Source organism: Hyla sarda, chromosome 1, assembly GCF_029499605.1.
Source record: "Hyla sarda isolate aHylSar1 chromosome 1, aHylSar1.hap1, whole genome shotgun sequence".
NCBI classification, from domain to species: domain Eukaryota; kingdom Metazoa; phylum Chordata; class Amphibia; order Anura; family Hylidae; genus Hyla; species Hyla sarda.
The window spans coordinates 139,399,676-139,417,338 of record NC_079189.1 but is presented as its reverse complement, the minus strand read 5'-3'; the positions used below and the strand labels follow the sequence as shown (position 1 = coordinate 139,417,338).

The 17,663-nt window shown below is 42.8% G+C and overlaps 1 long non-coding RNA gene across 1 annotated transcript in view; it reads left to right on the top strand.

Annotated features, from left to right (window-relative positions):
- The first annotated feature begins 1,120 nt into the window (after positions 1–1,120).
- The window catches only part of LOC130302627 (uncharacterized), a 100,148-nt gene continuing 83,605 nt past the window's right edge, over positions 1,121–17,663 (top strand). The window contains exon 1 of the long non-coding RNA XR_008852815.1: positions 1,121–1,214. This is a non-coding gene — a long non-coding RNA (uncharacterized LOC130302627). The remainder of the gene's footprint in view (positions 1,215–17,663) is intronic.

Here is a 17,663-nt window from a genome sequence, read left to right as displayed (position 1 = left end):
AGCATGCTGGGCATGCTGGGAGTTGTAGTTTTGCAACATCTGGAGGGTCACAGTTTGGAGACCACTGTTACAGTGGTGCCCAAATGGTAGCCCTCCAGATGTAGCCAAACTACAACTCTCAGCATGCCTAGACTGCCCAGGCATGCTGGGAGTTGTAGTTCTGTAACATCTGTCCCTTCAGAAAATTGCTGCTAAAGCCCTCTAATTTCAATAAGTTAAATATGTCCATTTTATGATGCCAACATAAAGTAGACATATTGTATTTGTGAATCAATATAAAATTTATTTTGAATATCCATTTTCCTTACAAGCAGAGAGCTTCAAAGTTAGAAAAATGCTACATTTTCAAAATTTTCATGAAATTTGGGGATTTTTCACCAAAAAAGGATGCAAGTTACGACAAAAAATTACCACCAAAATAAAGTGGAATATGTCACGAAAAAACAATCTCAGAATCAGAATAATCGGTAAAAGCATCTTAGAGTTATTAATGCTTAAAGTGACCGTGGTCAGAATTACAAAAAAAAGGTCTGCGTCCTTAAGGTGAAAATGAGCTGCGTCCTTAAGGGGTTAATCACAAAACCTTGTACTAATAAAATATATATTTTATTTAACAATGATTCAAAATTCACCACAAAAAACTTCAGTGAAGTATTCATTAAAATAGATTCTGAAATGACAGCACATACCCATAAGCATATATTGTACATGGAACAATCGCCTAATAACATACAGCATAGGTTTAGGAGGTCCAGGAAGATATATATATATATATATATATATATATATATATCATGATACATACAGTAACAATGAATAATTATAACTAATAACTATAATCAAGATGCCCCTTTAGCTAATTTAAGGTCCCAAAGGGTCCCCACACCTCACTCATGTTGCAGGAGAAGTTGGAGAGATGCTGTAGATATTTAAGAGCCCATTTTCATAAACGTTTTCATATGGTAAGTTACCAGCAGATGGCAGTGTTAGAACAAAAATGTACAATACATTTATATTCAAATAATAAACATACGAAAGAGAACATATCTAATTTACAGCAAATAGCTGTGGAAAATAAAATCATCAGATTTTGTATTTATATATATATATATATTTTTTACAGAAATCGCAACCACACACTGACCAGACTTACTACTGGTAATGGTCAGTTATGCCTGTCTTTCATATTTCACAAACAGTTGAGCTTATCTCAGGTAAGGCAAACTAAAGTAGTTTTTCCTCCTTCTTGAAAGTTCCCGTTGCTGTCTCATGTTCTCTTTTTACACTACATCATTATTATTCATACTCCCATAATTTAATTGCGTGTGCTTGTTGATTTCATAACATACCACCTGTTTCTTGAGATATTTTTTTAAATGCTGTTATATTATTTGTCCTCTTTAGGGTATTTGTCCTCTTTAGGGTATGTTCACATGTATTTTTCCGCATATTTTCTGCTGCAGATTTTTTGAAGCAAATTACATACTGCAAACTTAATGCTGCAGATCTTTTAATGGTTCGGGTACATTCACAATACGGCATTTCTGAACAGAGGAATTCTCTCAGAAATTCCAGTGCATCAGCCTCAATGGAATTCTGCTGCACGGTACACACTGCGGTGGAAAATTCTGCCATGGAAATTCATATTCTGGGCTCCACCAAATGAATGATCATGTTCATTCTTTTGGCAAAATATGCTCAGATCTGCTTTGCTGTCAATATTTGATTCAGTCATCATCTGCTGTGCATGAAATGTCTGCTTGGAATTTTTCTGGCTGGACATAGTAACATAGTTCATAAGGTTGAAAAAAGACCAGAGTCCATCAAGTTCAACCTATAACCCTAATGACTCCCTGCTGAGTTGATCCTGAGGAAGGAAAAATCCCCTCATACTAGAGGTAAAAATTCCTTCCCTACTCCAAATATGGCATCAGAATAAATCCATAGATCAACGTTCTGTCCCTATAAATCTAGTATACATAACCAGCAATGTTATTATTCTCCAAAAATGTCTCCAGCCCCTTTTGACAGAGTTAACCATGACCACCTCCTCAGGCAGAGAATTCCATAGTATCACTGCTCTTAAAGTAAAGAACCCCCATCTGTGCTGGTGTCAAAACCTTCTTTCCTCTAAAAATAGTGGATGCCCCTTTGTTATAGATACAGTCCTGGTTATAAATAGATCATGGGAGAGATCTCTGTAAGGCCCCCTGATAAATTTATACATATATATTAGGTCGCCCCTAAGCCTTCTTTTTTCTAAACTAAATAACCCTAATTCTGATAATCTTTCTGGGTACTGTAGTCCTCCCATTCCACTTATTACTCTGGTTACCCTTCTTTGAACCCTCTCCAGCTCCACTATATCTTTCTTGTATACTGGTGCCCAGTACTGTACACAGTATTCTATGTGTGGTCTGACTAGTGATTTGTACAGTGGTAGAATTATTTCCTTGTCGTAGGCATCTATGCCCCTATTGATGCACCCCATGATTTTATTTGCCTTGGCAGCAGCTGCCCGACACTGGTCACTACAGCTAAATTTACTATTAACTAAGACTCCCAAGTACTTTTCCATGTCAGTCGTCCCAAGTGTTCACCCATTTAATACATAATCCCAGCCCGGATTTTTCTTCCCCATGTACATAATCTTACATTTATCAGTGTTGAACCTCATCTGCCACTTCCCAGCCCAAACCTTCAACCTATCCAGATCCATTTGTAACAGTGCACTGTCCTCTATTGTGTTTACCGCTTTACAGAGTTTAGTATCATCTGCAATGATTGCAACTTTTCTATACATCTCCTCTACAAGGACCCAAGACTGACCCCTGTTGTACCCCACTAGTAACAGTCACCCAATCAAAATAAGTACCATTAATAACTACCCTCTGTTTCCTATCACTGAGACAGTTACTTACCCACTTACACACATTCTCCCCCAGCCATCTAGCGATTGCCCCTTGTCTAGTCTGGAGCTCACCTCCTCATAAAAGCTGATAAGGTTAGTTTGACAGGACCGATCCCTCATAAAGCCATGCTGATATGGGGTCATACATTTATTTTTATTAAGATACTCCAGAACTGCATCCCTTAGAAAACCCTCAAACAATTTACATAAAACAGAGGTTAAACTAACAGGCCTATAATTCCGTACTGTGAACAAACCCTAGGTCAGTCCACAATCCACAGTAGAAAATCTGCAGCAAAATACACACTTGTAAACATACCCTTATGATGATATTATTTGTGGCCTGTAATTATGGGTGCACTAGGTATAAGTATAATTTGGACCCCATTCACTGGTAGAATGTGTGCAGTGTATGGTTGTATTACTTTTATACTGTGTGGTAGTATTCTTTTCTGATACACTGGGTAGTGGTAATATTTGAGCACAGTTTTTTGGAAGTATGTTTGTATTTTATGGTGTTATTATTATTTTTTATTTAATGTCATCTTAAGTTTTTTGGGGAATTGATATTATGGACTTGCTTTTTGTTCATTTCCATTCAATTTTGGACTTGTTTTTTGTTCATTTCCATTTAATTGAGGGTCCCTTTTAACAAGGTATACTTGTTGCAACCATATATTATCATTTTCTTAACACAAACTGATGTCATGATGAAGAATTGAAACAAGTAACTTTGTTATTGTACAAAAGCTGGACACCCCTAGCTACAAACAGCTGGTCACACACTGGTTCCCTCTGTGGCTAAAGACTTTACAATCATTTGCATAGAGAATGAATATATTTACTAAATTTAGATTTGCCCACTGGTGACATACACTGTGGTGTTGATGGAAAAATTGGAAGAAAAAACATCAATGCAGAGCCGCATTTGTCATCAAAGTCTTTCTTTAGGACGCTGATAACCGACTAAATAAATATATATATTTTTCAGATAACAAGTCTCACAGATAACACAAGGTATCACGGCACATCAAATAACAAACTCACAGTATTGACAGGCTAATAGTGATGTCTATGTCTTTTGCTTATTCTCCTCAAGCATGTGCAGTGTCAAGATTTTAGCAGGGTCACATGTAGGGTTGGCCCAAGACATTCTGCCACCTGGGTCCAATAAAATGCTTCCCCAAATAATTTGTACAGCAGATACAACAATATATCTCTGCATAATACAGTCCTGTACTTACAAGCAGCACTAATAATTCTTCCACACCATAACAACATATACTGTATCTTCTAAAAAGACCAATATATCCAATATTAATCTCAAACATTGCCCATATAGAGGTAGATACTAGTATTATATAGAGGCTCTGCAGCCTGTATAAGTGATTACAGCTGCATCTAGTGACTTACTTACAGGTGACGCCGCCATCTCTAATCGGAGTAATTATTTTTCCCTTTTTTTTCTCCATCTGACTCAGGTGGCCATGATTCTTTTTTCCAACTTTGACTCGTCCAGAACATGGTGCCTCCATTAGCGTTCCATATCCCATAGAGTCAGCTGTTCTGCCAAATATTAATAATACACCCTCTACCCCCACATGATATTTTTTCTCTGTGCCTCCATACTGCAATAATGCCCCTGTGGTAACCTTGGGGAATAAAGTCTTGTGGGATGTATGGTAGTTAGGGTGTTGCTGTTCAGAATAATAAAGGGCGCTGTTAACCCTGGTCACTCGTGATGCCAGGGTGAGTCTTAAATACTGTAATATTGATAGGCCTATTGCCACCCTTCCCAAGAGCAATAGGTGAATGTAGAATAAAGGATTGTCCACAACCACTGTTAACTGAAAACTTGCAGGAACTTTTACTGAAGAATTTCTGTACATGCAGCAATAGCAACAGTCCAAATAACAGAGTATCTATAGATATAGCGGAGCAGCGATTCACAGTTGGTTGGGATCAGATAAGCTCAATTTAGCTTCTCAGAGATTTTGTAGCATAGATCCGCTGGATTTAAGGGTGCGTTTAGGTCCAGTGATCTTGCGGAAAGTAGCGGGGAATTGCTTAATATAACCGCTTTGATATAGGCCGAGGCCGCAAGGCTTTGGCCCAGTAAATTGTCTTGTAAGCTGCAGAGGTCCTACCTCATCCAGAATCAGCAACCCAAGAGCAATGATGCTGCTTGCTTGGCAGCGCAGGAACAAGAGAGAGATCAAGATGGCGCAGCTCCCTTATATGGGCAGGGGCTGGTCGTTTTGGATTGGTCCATAACAACTGTCACTCACCGTTACATTGCATTGTGGGTGAACACGTGACCAAAACCACCAAAGGTCGTTTAGCAAAACCATACAGTTCTGAACCTAATCACATGACCCGCAGGTCCTGCTATGCTGAACAGGTAGGCAATTGAATAAATACATATTTACACTTATAATTATATGAATTTCTATACAAATATGATGAGGAGATAACTAAAGAAGAGGGACCCCGACGTTCCTAGGGACTCTGACTATGGGGACCTCTACAAAGGTACAGTATGAAATACGGTACCAGGACACCACAAACCCCCTTACTTAAAACAAGTCGACCCCGACGCCTGTCCCCTAAGGCAGAGGAACTAGGACTAGGACAGGATTATTAATACATTCTATACATCCTGACAAAATCTGAGTAAACATTAAACACCTTTGTACTTTCTTGTTACTCTGACTAGCATCTTGACTAGACAATTTTGAAGCTATCTGGACATTTTGATGCTTTCTAGACATTTTGAAGCTTACTATACATTTATGAAGCTACCTAACCTTTAGTTTCTAGCTCCTTAGACATTTTTTATATCTCTCTATAACATTTATGAGGCTAATTAGACATTTATGTAGTTCTTTAGATATTTATAAAGCTCACTAGACATTTATTGTGAGGGTCCAGACTGGTATGCGGGGTGGACACATGAGTGGATCCTCTGTGTCAGTGAGGCGATGGTGTGGGCCGTACCAGGGGAACGGAATCTAAGAGGTTACTGGTTTTCACCAGAGCCCGCCGCAAAGCGGGATGGACTTGCTGCGGCAGGTAACCCCCAGGTCGTTCTACCCGATAGCGACTCAACCTCACTGACAGCTGAGACAGGCTCGGTACACAAGGACAAGGCAAGGCGAGGTCAGACGTAGCAGAAGGTCAAGGCAGGCGGCAAGGTTCGTAGTCAGGGGCAACAGCAAGGGTCTGGATACACAGGCTAGGGATACACAAAAAACGCTTTTACAGGGCACTAGGGCAACAAGATCCGGCGAGGACAGGAAGGGGAAGTGGGTTTATGTAGTGTTTGGAGGTAATTTCATTGATTGGGCCAGGCACCAATTAGTGGTGCAATGGCCCTTTAAATTTCCTAGAGCTGGCGCGCGCGCGCCCTAGAGAGCGGGGCCGCGCGTGCCGGGACGGAGCCGAAGGAGGACGGGGCAGGTGAGAGGATTGGGATGCGACCCGCGGGCGGGCATGTCCCGCCACGCGGATCGCATCCCCGCCGGGGACACCAGAGCAGCGATCCCGGACAGCGGGATTGTCCGGGGCGCTGCAGGCAGAAGAACAACGCGAGCGCTCCGGGGAGGGACAGGGACCCGGAGCGCTCGGCGTTACATTTATATACAGCTTTCTATACATTTAGTTTCAAGCTGTCTAGACATTTTTGAAATCTCACCACATTTTTCTTTTGCCACGATGAGTCACCTGTTAGTACACAAAAAGGGTATATTGGCTTGTCTGAGGCTCTCTACCAATAAGGTTAGCTACTAGGGTCTATCGGCTACACGCTACTTACCCCTAGAACACAACAGTATAACCTACCTAGGTTACCTTTAGAAATATGTGTTTAATTTTTAGCTCGCAAGAGCACCTACTGGCCAGGTAGAGCATCTCACACATGTAATAAGGAGAAAAGAAAGTAGTGTACCTAACAGTGGCAGGAACTGGATATCAATAGGCTACAATTCCTAAAGTGTTACTTGAATGTGAGATATATTTTAGTTTTGTGTACTGAGAAGACTGAGGTAGTACATTTAAGTGAGCTATTTGGTGTACTGAAAAGATATAGGTAGTACATTGAAGTGAGTCATTGAAGGTACTATGTGTGCAGGTACTGAATGTGAATCTTGGTACCTTAAGGGTAGTTTTCCTTGTGTAGTCCTTTGAGACCGGTGCTAGCGATTGGTGACTGTAACAATGCTACTCTCGGAGGAGCCGGGAGAGCCACCCATTTAGCAACTGCTAAAACACCTTGTAAATATTCCTAGTGTATGTACTTGTGTACAAGGACTACTGGCAATTGTTTCTTTTGTGTACACGTGCATCTAGCAGACATTTTTCGTGTACAACATTTACTTATGTTTTATGTAAACAGACACAAAGCTATTTTTCTGTGTACAGGAACCATATACATTTTTATTACATAGGCTTATACAATTATTAACACTCCAACAAGGTTCAGGCGCATACACCTGATAAGTGCAATTTTTAGCATGGGAGTCTCATAAATATAGAGGTATATACACAAACTGGCGTGTAAGGATTAGTGTTGAGCGGCATAGGCCATATTCGAATTCGCGAATATTCGCGAATATATGGACGAATATTCGTCATATATTCGCGAATATTCGCATATTCGTTATATTCCCGTTTTATTTTCGCATATGCGAAAATTCGCGTATGCGAAAACTATCATATGTGCATATTAGCATATACAAAATTAACATACGCGAAAATTCGTATATGCGAAAATTCGCATGTGCTAATTTTCGCATGTGCTAATTTTCGCATATGCTAATTTTCGCATGTGCGAATTTTCGCACGCCAGTCTCACACAGTAGTATTAGAGCCTTCTTTACACCACACAAGCTGGAAGCAGAGAGGGATGATCACTGTGATGTGTACTGTGAAAAAAACAAAAAAAAAACAAAACGAATATTCGTAATTACGAATATATAGCGCTATATTTGCGAAATTCACGAATTCGCGAATATGCGATATTCGCGAATAATATTCGAATTGCGAATATTCGTGAGCAACACTAGTAAGGATCTGCAGTCCACCTACACTAGGAGTTTATATTTCAGGTTTTAGGTTGTAGAACCGCATGCATATACTCGATGAGTCCCGGCTCGTCCCCAAAAATCCACTGGGGCAACTCTGGTGAGCACGGTTGTGCACTTGGCAATCTGGATAGGGGTATTTCAGCTCCAGGGCTGGAGGAGGAAGAAAAGGGCGCCTCTGGCAGGGTACTCACTGCAGACTCCTTCGATGGGATTTTGGCCCACGAGCACCAAGTTCTGTGGTGAGGGGACAATCTCACTGGTGATGCACCTCCAGGTGTCCCTGCGCTCTCTGCTGGAGGTGTGCCTGGCCAATCGTCGTCATCATCAGGCAGTGGGGGAAGATTGCAGGCCCCCTCTTCATCTAACGACAACCGCTGCAGACGGTCAGCAAGTTCTTGGAAAAGTCGGGCTGCGACTGACACAACTCTCCGCTGTTCTGGCACCATTTTGCCATTCTCACCACGTGGAACGCTGCTCTCCTCCATGTCTGTACTCTCCGGCTCCTTGTGCAGACTGAAGAGGTCGTTGTGCATGGTGTCTTTTATATTGGACTTCCCCAAAATGGCGGCCGGCAGGAAGGACGTCATCGGTGCAGCCCCGACTTCCTGTCCTCCCAGAAACTACTCTTTTTCCAAGTTCCCTTTCGGGTGCGACACAGCAACTTGAAAGCCACGCCCATGGGCGGGACGAGACGCAGCGCGGGCCTTTTTCTCTGGTAGCAGGTTAAGTCTGGTAGCAGGTTAACTCTTCCTGTGCTGACCAGACCAGAGGATCGTAGCATGTATTCATTTCGCAGTTTACACATTCTTGCTGTGCATACATTTTTTCCTCCCCCCTTACTTTTCGCGTGGCCCCCTTGCAACTTGCACCACACGCACCGCTCTTGTACACAATAATGCGATTTACAGCACATGAATAAAGTCCGTTATATTGGTGGGAGTACAATTTCACTAGTGGCAACACCAGCAGGCACACACCCGAATCCTGTTCGTCAGATGCCAAAAAGGCTTTGTGGTGACCTTGGGGGATAAAGCCTTGTGGGGTGTAGGGTAGTTAGGGTGTTGCTGTTCAGAATAATAAAGGGCGCTGTTAACCCTTGTCACTCGTGACGCCAGGGTGAGTCTTAAATACTGTAATCTTGATAGGCCTATTGCCACCCTTCCCAAGAGCAATAGGTGAATGTAGAATAAAGGATTGTCCACAACCACTGTTAACTGAAAACTTGCAGGAACTTTTACTGAAGAATTTCTTTACATGCAGCAATAGTAACAGTCCAGATAACAGAGTCTCTATAGATATTGCGGAGCAGCGATTGACAGTTGGTTGGGATCAGATAAGCTCAATTTAGCTTCTCAGAGATTTTGTAGCATAGATCCGCTGGATTTAAGGGTGCGTTTAGGTCCAGTGATCTTGCGGAAAGTAGCGGGGAATTGCTTAATATAACCGCTTTGATATAGGCCGAGGCCGCAAGGCTTTGGCCCAGTAAATTGTCTTGTAAGCTGCGGAGGTCCTACCTCATCCAGAATCAGCAACCCAAGAGTAATGATGCTGCTTGCTTGGCAGCGCAGGAACAAGAGAGAGATCAAGATGGCGCAGCTCCCTTATATGGTCAGGGGGTGGCCGTTTTGGATTGGTCCATAACAACTGTCACTCACCGTTACATTGCATTGTGGGTGAACACGTGACCAAAACCACCAAATGTCCTTTAGCAAAACCATAGAGCTCTGAACCTAATCACATGACCCGCAGGTCCTGCTATGCTGAATATTTATATGAATTTCTATACAAATATGAACCAACTAAGGGGTGACGAGGGGATAATTAAAGAAGAGGGACCCCGACGTTCCTAGGGACTCTGACTATGGGGACCTCTACAAAGGTACAGTATGAAATACGGTACTGGAAACCACACCCCCATGTGTCCCCATGTAGTAATAATGCTCCCTGTGCCCCGTGTAGTAGTATTCTCCCCTATGCCCTATATAGTAGTAATGTCCCCGGTGCCCCCCTCTACTGTCATAATGGCCCCCTGTACCCCTATATAGTAGAAAAGTCCCCTGAGCCCACATACAATAATAATGTTTCTTGTGCCCTATTGTGGACAAACATGAGAAAAATACTAATACTCACCTATTCCTGGTTTTCATGATGAATATAGCGGCTCTTTATTTTTAGCCAACAGTCTGTAATCCTCTGGGATATTATTGCGCTGGCCAATGCAGGGATCACGCTGCTTATTGAGTGAATGGTGGAGCAGGCATCTGACAGCCCCCACTACGCTATTCTACTTCAGTGTAGCTGCATCCAAAGTATGCAGTTTTAGTGAAGGGAGGCAGTTGCCATGGAGTTTTAATATACTGGGCTTAAAATTAAGCGCTTGCCCTATATGTCCAGTGCTGTCAATGCCCCTGGTGGTGTAACCCTTCTTAGGGGTGTCATGTCATGTGATGTGATCAGTATCCCCCTAGCTTTGCTACTGGGTGGCACATTACCCCTGAGTCCAACAGACCCAGCAGGACCCACTGTAGCACCAGCTGTGGCAATACCTTAAAGGGAAACTTACAGCAGCATTACCCAAACTAATCTAAATATACAAATAATGCAGGTAATGCTGTTTAAAACAAAGTTTTACCTGATAAAAATCCATTGTGCCTTTCCTTTGTAATCTGTAACAATCCAGATATGCTAATTCACTTTTCTGAGCAATGGGGCGTTCTCCAATGGGGCGTTCACAAGCAATGATTATTGTGCCCACTCTGGTCGATAATACTGCCCTCTTTTTTAATACTTCCTTCTTCAGCTTGTTTGCATGATGTGCAAAACATTACCCACATGATTGCGCTCTGCAGAGTAAACCTAGTGGTCATGTAGGTAACATTGCTGTCGGCTTCCCTAAGAGATGCTTCAAGCTGTTTGAGGTGCCCCCTGGTGGTGGACAGAGCAGCTCTTTTGCCCCTGACTATAGTATGCATGCATTTATTGCTATTTATTACAGAACTTAAATCCAAACCCCAGCTAATCAAAGACAACATGGAACAACAATGAAATATAAAGAAATTCTGTACATGGTAAAGAGATTAACAGTCACTATTGTGACACAAAGAGGGAAGATGAATAACTGTTTCGCTCTTCCTGTGCACCTGCCCATTCTCATCTACTCACAGTGCCAAGCATAGAAATGTTTTCTTTTCAACCTTTTCAGCGGTCAATTTATTCTTTGTCAATTCCAGTAATCACAAAAAAATAGGACTGTGTAAATGTGAGGAAAATGACATGTATTGTGTTGACAGTTAAACATCCCAAAACCATCAACCTGGAGATCATTTGCACTTGATGCTGTGGGAAGGAATGGAAAAGCATTTTATTACTGGCACGAAGGACATAATCTTCTTATACTGAACCTTCCAACAAGCTGACAACACAAGAAATGCTGGATGGCAGGTATGTGTTTTGTCAACATAATTGCCATGAAGCATATTTTTTTGAATTTAGAAACAGTTACTTTTTGTATAGTGAAACCAGAAACATTTCTAAACAATATTGTATGTTATTACATCTGAACACATACACTGCTCAAAAAAAATAAAGGGAACACTAAGATAACACATCCTAGATCTGAATGAATGAACTAATCGTATGAAATACTTTCATCTTTACATAGTTGAATGTGCTGACAACAAAATCACACAAAAATTATCAATGGAAATCAAATTTATCAACCCACGGAGGTCTGGATATGGAGTCACACTCAAAATCAAAGTGGAAAACCACATTACAGGCTGATCCAACTTTGATGTAATGTCCATAAAACAAGTCAAAATGAGGCTCAGTAGTGTGTGTGGCCACCACGTGCCCGTGTGACCTCCCTACAACGTCTGGGCATGCTCCTGATGACAACTCCTGGACAGTCTGTGGTGCAATGTGGCGTTGGTGGATGAAGCGAGATATGATGTCCCAGATGTGCTGAACCAGATTCAGGTCTGGGTAACGGGCGGGCCAGTCCATAGCATCAATGCCTTTCTCTTGCAGAAACTGCTAACACACTCCAGCCACATGAGGTCTAGCATTGTGTTGCATTAGGAGGAACCCAGGGCCAACTGCACCAGCATATGGTCTCACAAGGGATCTGAGGATCTCATCTCGGTACCTAATGGCAGTCAGGCTACATCTGGCAAGCACATGGAGGGCTGTGCAGTCCCCTATAGAAATACCACCCCACACCATTACTGACCCACCGTCATGCTGGAGGATGTTGCAGACAGCAGAATGTTCTCCACGGTGTCTCCAGTCACATGTGCTCAGTGTGAACTTGCTTTCATCTGTGAAAAGCATGTCCGTGCAACAGAAATTGCGCCAGTTTTGTACACGACTGTCAGTAAAAGCTCTTATTCTAGAAGGCGCTTGTGAAATAGAGGGGGAGGTGTAGAAAAGTGTATTGTCTGCCACTGTGAAAAGTATTGAAGTTGTGTCCACCATGTGTAAAATCCATACAGAATCTATGCTGTGTTCTAAACTGTTTGCCGTACCTGAAGGGGTTAAAGGAGTGGAAGAAAAGCGCGCAAAGAAGTCCCGTCCCTGGGCGTGGAAGTCAAGTTGCAGTCTCAAAACCGAAGTGGAACCAGAAAGGTCCGCCCCCCCCAGCAACAGGATGCACCGCTGACGAACTTCCTGTTGGCAGCCATCTTGCCGAAGACCAGTATAAGAGGAACAGCGTAGCAGGGCCTCTGCAGTCTGCAGGAAGTTGGTGATCAGTGCAAGATGGCAGAGGCACGAGAGACCTCAAGGCCTGTTAGTCCCAGGATGGTGCCCAGTGCCCGGAAAGTAGTAGTGGCCACAGCTCAAGTCCTTCAGGAGCTTGCAGACTGGCTGCAGAAGCTGTCGCTGGAAGGAGGGGAGGCATGTCTGAAGGTCCCGCTGCCGGAAGACGATGAGCAGTGGCCAGCGACTCCTGAGGGTAGAACGCCCGCAGCATACAGGGCAGCGTCGCCGGTGAGGCTATCTCCACATCATCGGACCTGGGGATCCTGGGCAGAGCTGCATACCGAAGAGTCTGTGAGTACTCTGGCGGAAGCCGACTTTTCTACTACTTCTAGTCAGTCTAGCCCAGAGTCCAACCCACAGGTCCAGAAGCCCACAGTGCGCCCCAGGTCACCCCCACTCCCAGAGAGGGTATTCGGCAATGAGCCGCAACTAATCCGGTACATGCACCAGTACCTACTACCTCTGCCCTGAAAAGAACATCCCCCAATCATAGCAGTAGTGTCTGAGAGAGCCAGGCAGGAGGCCCAAATGGCTGCGATCGTGGAGGAGATGAGGGTGCAGAGGAGGAGTGATTTTGGTCCAAAAGAACTACCTTATGAAGTGCACTTGGTGCAACAGAGGGACACTAAGCATGTGCCCGGAAAGCCACCCCTGGAGAGGCGAAAGTCAAGGGGTTCGGCACACTGATGGACTGCCATCCCAGTGACACTATCCTGGTAAACTGAAGGGCAGTAAAAAGGGATTATCTTCCTACCCATCTACACTCCTTAGAGGGCGGGGAGATTGTAGAGTATACACCGGTCCAGAGTGCACGAGGGGAATGGGCGGCAGCTTTAACCAGGCCCGAGAATCCTAAACAGCTCCCCTTTGTGTACTTTCCCTCTGAGAATTGGAATGCTGATCTGTTTGGTCTGCTGTCCTCCAAGATGAAGGGCAAGGACAAGCAAGGAGAAGAGTTCCTGCCAGAGGTTCCTGCGCTGGCACCTCAATACCTGCCAGGAACCAGAAAGATGTCTGATGCCCAGGCCTACTCCCAGTGCTAAGGAGGTTTGGCCTACATAACGGGCACTGACCAAAGTGCCTCTGCCTACTCATGCTGAGGAAGAGGTTTGGCCAGTCCCACAGGCACCGACAATTTGTCCCCCAGTGGCACAAGCTGCTGCGGTCCAGATGGTGGTAACAGTAAGCACCACCACCACTGATTCAAAGTTATCACAGGTGTCATGGAACACCAGAGTTAGTCCCATGGAGGGGGCACATTCATGTGGTCCCCGCTATATGTCTCAGCCCAGGAAGCAATCTGATAGGTGAGGCTGGGATGGAAAGTATCCTGGATAAAAAGTCCCATATCCATTTGTTGTTTTGTTTGCCATACAGTCGTGAGACTAAAAATGTTTTGTAGAGCACCACTACTGTTTTTCAGGTTTATCGCAACGTTTAAGAAATGCACTTGGCAGATTTTCCAAGAACTATACCTGCAACCAGAATTCATAAGCTTATGTGCCCGGCTTAGTCCAAGATTCATGGACTACAATCTCTTAAGTACCAGGAACTGTAGAGCGGTACTATATATATATATATATATATATATATATATATATATATATATAAAAAGAGAAAGCCTGACTCAGTGACTCATCAACGCCCAGCCTAAACCCTTGGACCTAGAAAGCTGAATTTTTTCACAGATGTTGTTTTTAAGACCTAGACAAGGAATAAGAAAGGTTTTTCGAAATTCAACCCTTAAGGGGGTAAAAAAGGGGTTGAAAGTTTTTATGGAAGTCCGTCATTTTTGAAGCTATAAGCATGATGCTTTGTTTTTAGGCTAACAATTAGAGATAAAGAAACATGTGTTTTAACGTTTTCTAAAATTCCACCCCTAAAGGGGTGAAACCTGGGGTTCAGAGTTTGTATGAATTAACCCCTTGCCGCAGAAGGTCGGGTATACCCGGCACTGCGGCACAGGAGGGTTATGAAGCAAGCTCAGGAGCTGAACTCGCATCATACCCGCTTGGTCCCGGCTGCTATCAGCAGCCAGGACCCGTGGCTAATGCCGGACAATGCCGTTCCGGCAGATGTCCGGCATTAACTCTTTAGATGCCGCAATCAAAGTTGAATGAATTCGGGTTGTTTGGATGCCTGTAGACTTTAACCAGAGCGGCCTCGTTACTATAGGATCTTAAAAAGTAGTGTTACCCCAAATTTAACACGAGCAAAGCCGCGGGCAAAAGCTAGTAACTCATATAACAGAGTAATATGTTGTTTTGTTGTCTATTGCATGAATGTATGCATGTATTGATAAGAAGTTGATTCGCTGAGGTAACATTTTAATAAAGTGTACATAAAATATTTATGCAGATGTCTATAGTGTCTAATGTTTTCTTTCAGCTATGGCAGTCATTCAGGAGGTATTCTGTACAAAAAGAAATATATATATATATATATATATATATATGTACATAATTGTCAGTAATAAAATAAAATGCATACTATTACCTCAGTATTGTCTAGTCTGTCAATATTTACTGTATAGTTTTGTGTACAGATAGAGAGTTAATATCAGAACAAATGCATACTAGTGAGTAATATATACAGTGGGGATCAAAAGTTTGGGCACCCCAGGTAAAAATTTGTATTAATGTGCATAAAGAAAAAATCTCCAAAAGGCATGAAATTACAGATTAGACATTCTTATAATATGTCAACAAAAGTTAGATTTTATTTCCATCATTTACACTTTCAAAATAACAGAAAACAAAAAAAATTGTGTCTGCAAAAGTTTGGGTACCCTGCAGAGTTAATATCTTGTACTGCCCCCTTTGGCATGTATTACAGCTTGTAAACACTTTTTGTAGCCAGCCAAGAGTCTTTCAATTCTTGTTTGAGGTATCTTTGCCCATTGTTCCTTACAAAAGTCTTCCAGTTCTTTGAGATTTCTGGGCTGTCTGTCACGCACTGCTCTTTTAAGGTCTATCCATAGATTTTTCAATTATGTTGAGGTCAGGACATTGTGAAGGCCATGGCAAAACCTTCAATTTACACCTCTTGATGTAACCCCCTGTAGATTTCGTGGTGTGTTTAGGATCATTATCCATTTGTAGAAGCCATCCTCTCTATAACTTCAGCTTTTTCAGAGATGGCATCAAGTTAGCATCCAAAATTTGCTGACATTTTATTTAATCCATTTTTCCTTCTACTCTTGAGATGTTCCCTGCAATACAACCCCAAAGCATAATTGATCCACTCCCATGTTTAACAGTTGGACAAAGGTTCTTTTCATTAAATTCTGCTCTAAACGTACCTTCTTCTCCAAACGTACCTTTGCTCATTCCGGCCAAAAAGTTTAGTTTTTACCTCATCGTCCACAGAACTTGTTTCCAAAAATGCATCAGGCTTGTCTATATGTTCATTTGCAAAGTTCAAACACTGATTTTTGTGGTGAGGATGTAGAAGAGGTTTTCTTCTGATGACTCTTCCATGAAGACCATATTTGTACAAGTATCTCTTTATAGTGGAATAGTGTACCACAACTCCAGTGACTGCCAGATCTTTCTGGTGGGATTGTGCAGTCAAATGTGGGTTTTAAATAGTTTTTCTCACAATCCTGCAAGCTGTTCTGTCTGATATTTTTCTTGGTCTTCAAGATCTTGCTTTAACTTCCACTGTTCCTGATGACTGCCATTTCTTAATTACATTCCGAGCAGAGGATATTGACATCTGAAAACGTTTTGCTGTCTTCTTATAGCCTTCTCCAGCCTTCTTCAACTATTTTCAGTTTCAGATTTCTAGACAACTGCTTAGAAGAACCCATGGTGCTGATTGTTGGGGCAAAAGTCAGATGAGTCTGGGCATTTAAAACCTTTGAGATTGACATCACCTGGTCTTCCCAGATGATGATTGAGAACAATCCATGACACTGGCAGGTCTCAGCTTTGCAAAGGGGGCTGTGCATGCTATAAATTCTGCAGGGTGCCCAAACTTTTGCAGACACCATTTTTTTGTTATTTTGAAAGTATAAATGATGGAAATAAAATCTAACTTTTGTTGACATATTATAAGAATGTATAATCTGTAATTTGTTGCCTTTTGGAGCTTTTTGCATCTTTCCTTGGCTTCTTTATGCACATTAATACAAATTTTTACCTGGGATGCCCAAACTTTTGATCCCCACTGTATATGTAGTGTTTTTACCCTTTATTATGTGTTAGAATGTACCCTAAAAACACTACACTACACTAACTGATGGGTTTGCAGTGAGTTTCCCGCTAGGAGTTTGCGCTGCGGCGGAAAATTTGCGGCAGCTCAAATTTGAAGCAGGAAACTTACTGTAAACCTGCCCATGTGAATGAACCCTGTACATTCACATGGGGCGGGGGGCAAACCTCCAGCTGTTGCAAAACTACTTGGAAAACCATCAGTTAGGTTCTGTTACCTAACTCAGTATTTTCCAACCAGGGTGCCTCCAGCTGTTGCAAAACTACAACTCCCAGCATGTACTGATCGCCGAAGGGCAGGCTGGGAGATGTAGTTATGCAACAACTGGTGCTATGCAACTACAACTCCCAGCATGGCGAGACAGCTGTTTGCTGTTTGGGCATGCTTGGATTTGCAGTTTTGCAACTTCTGGACAACTGCATAGTGATCTCCAAACTGTAGCTCTCTAAATCTTGCAAAACTACAACTCCCAGCATGCCCAAACGGTTGTCTGGGCATGCTGGGAGTTGTAGTTTAGCAACATCTGGAGGGCTACAGTTTAGAGACCACTGTATAGTGGTCTCCAAACTTTAACCCCCCCCCCCCAGATGTTGTAGGGCAACTACTCACCGGCTTCCGTAGTCTTCACCAGGGAGCCACGAGGGAGCCGCACGTCATCACCGCCCGCCGCCACCGGTCAGGTAAGGGACCTC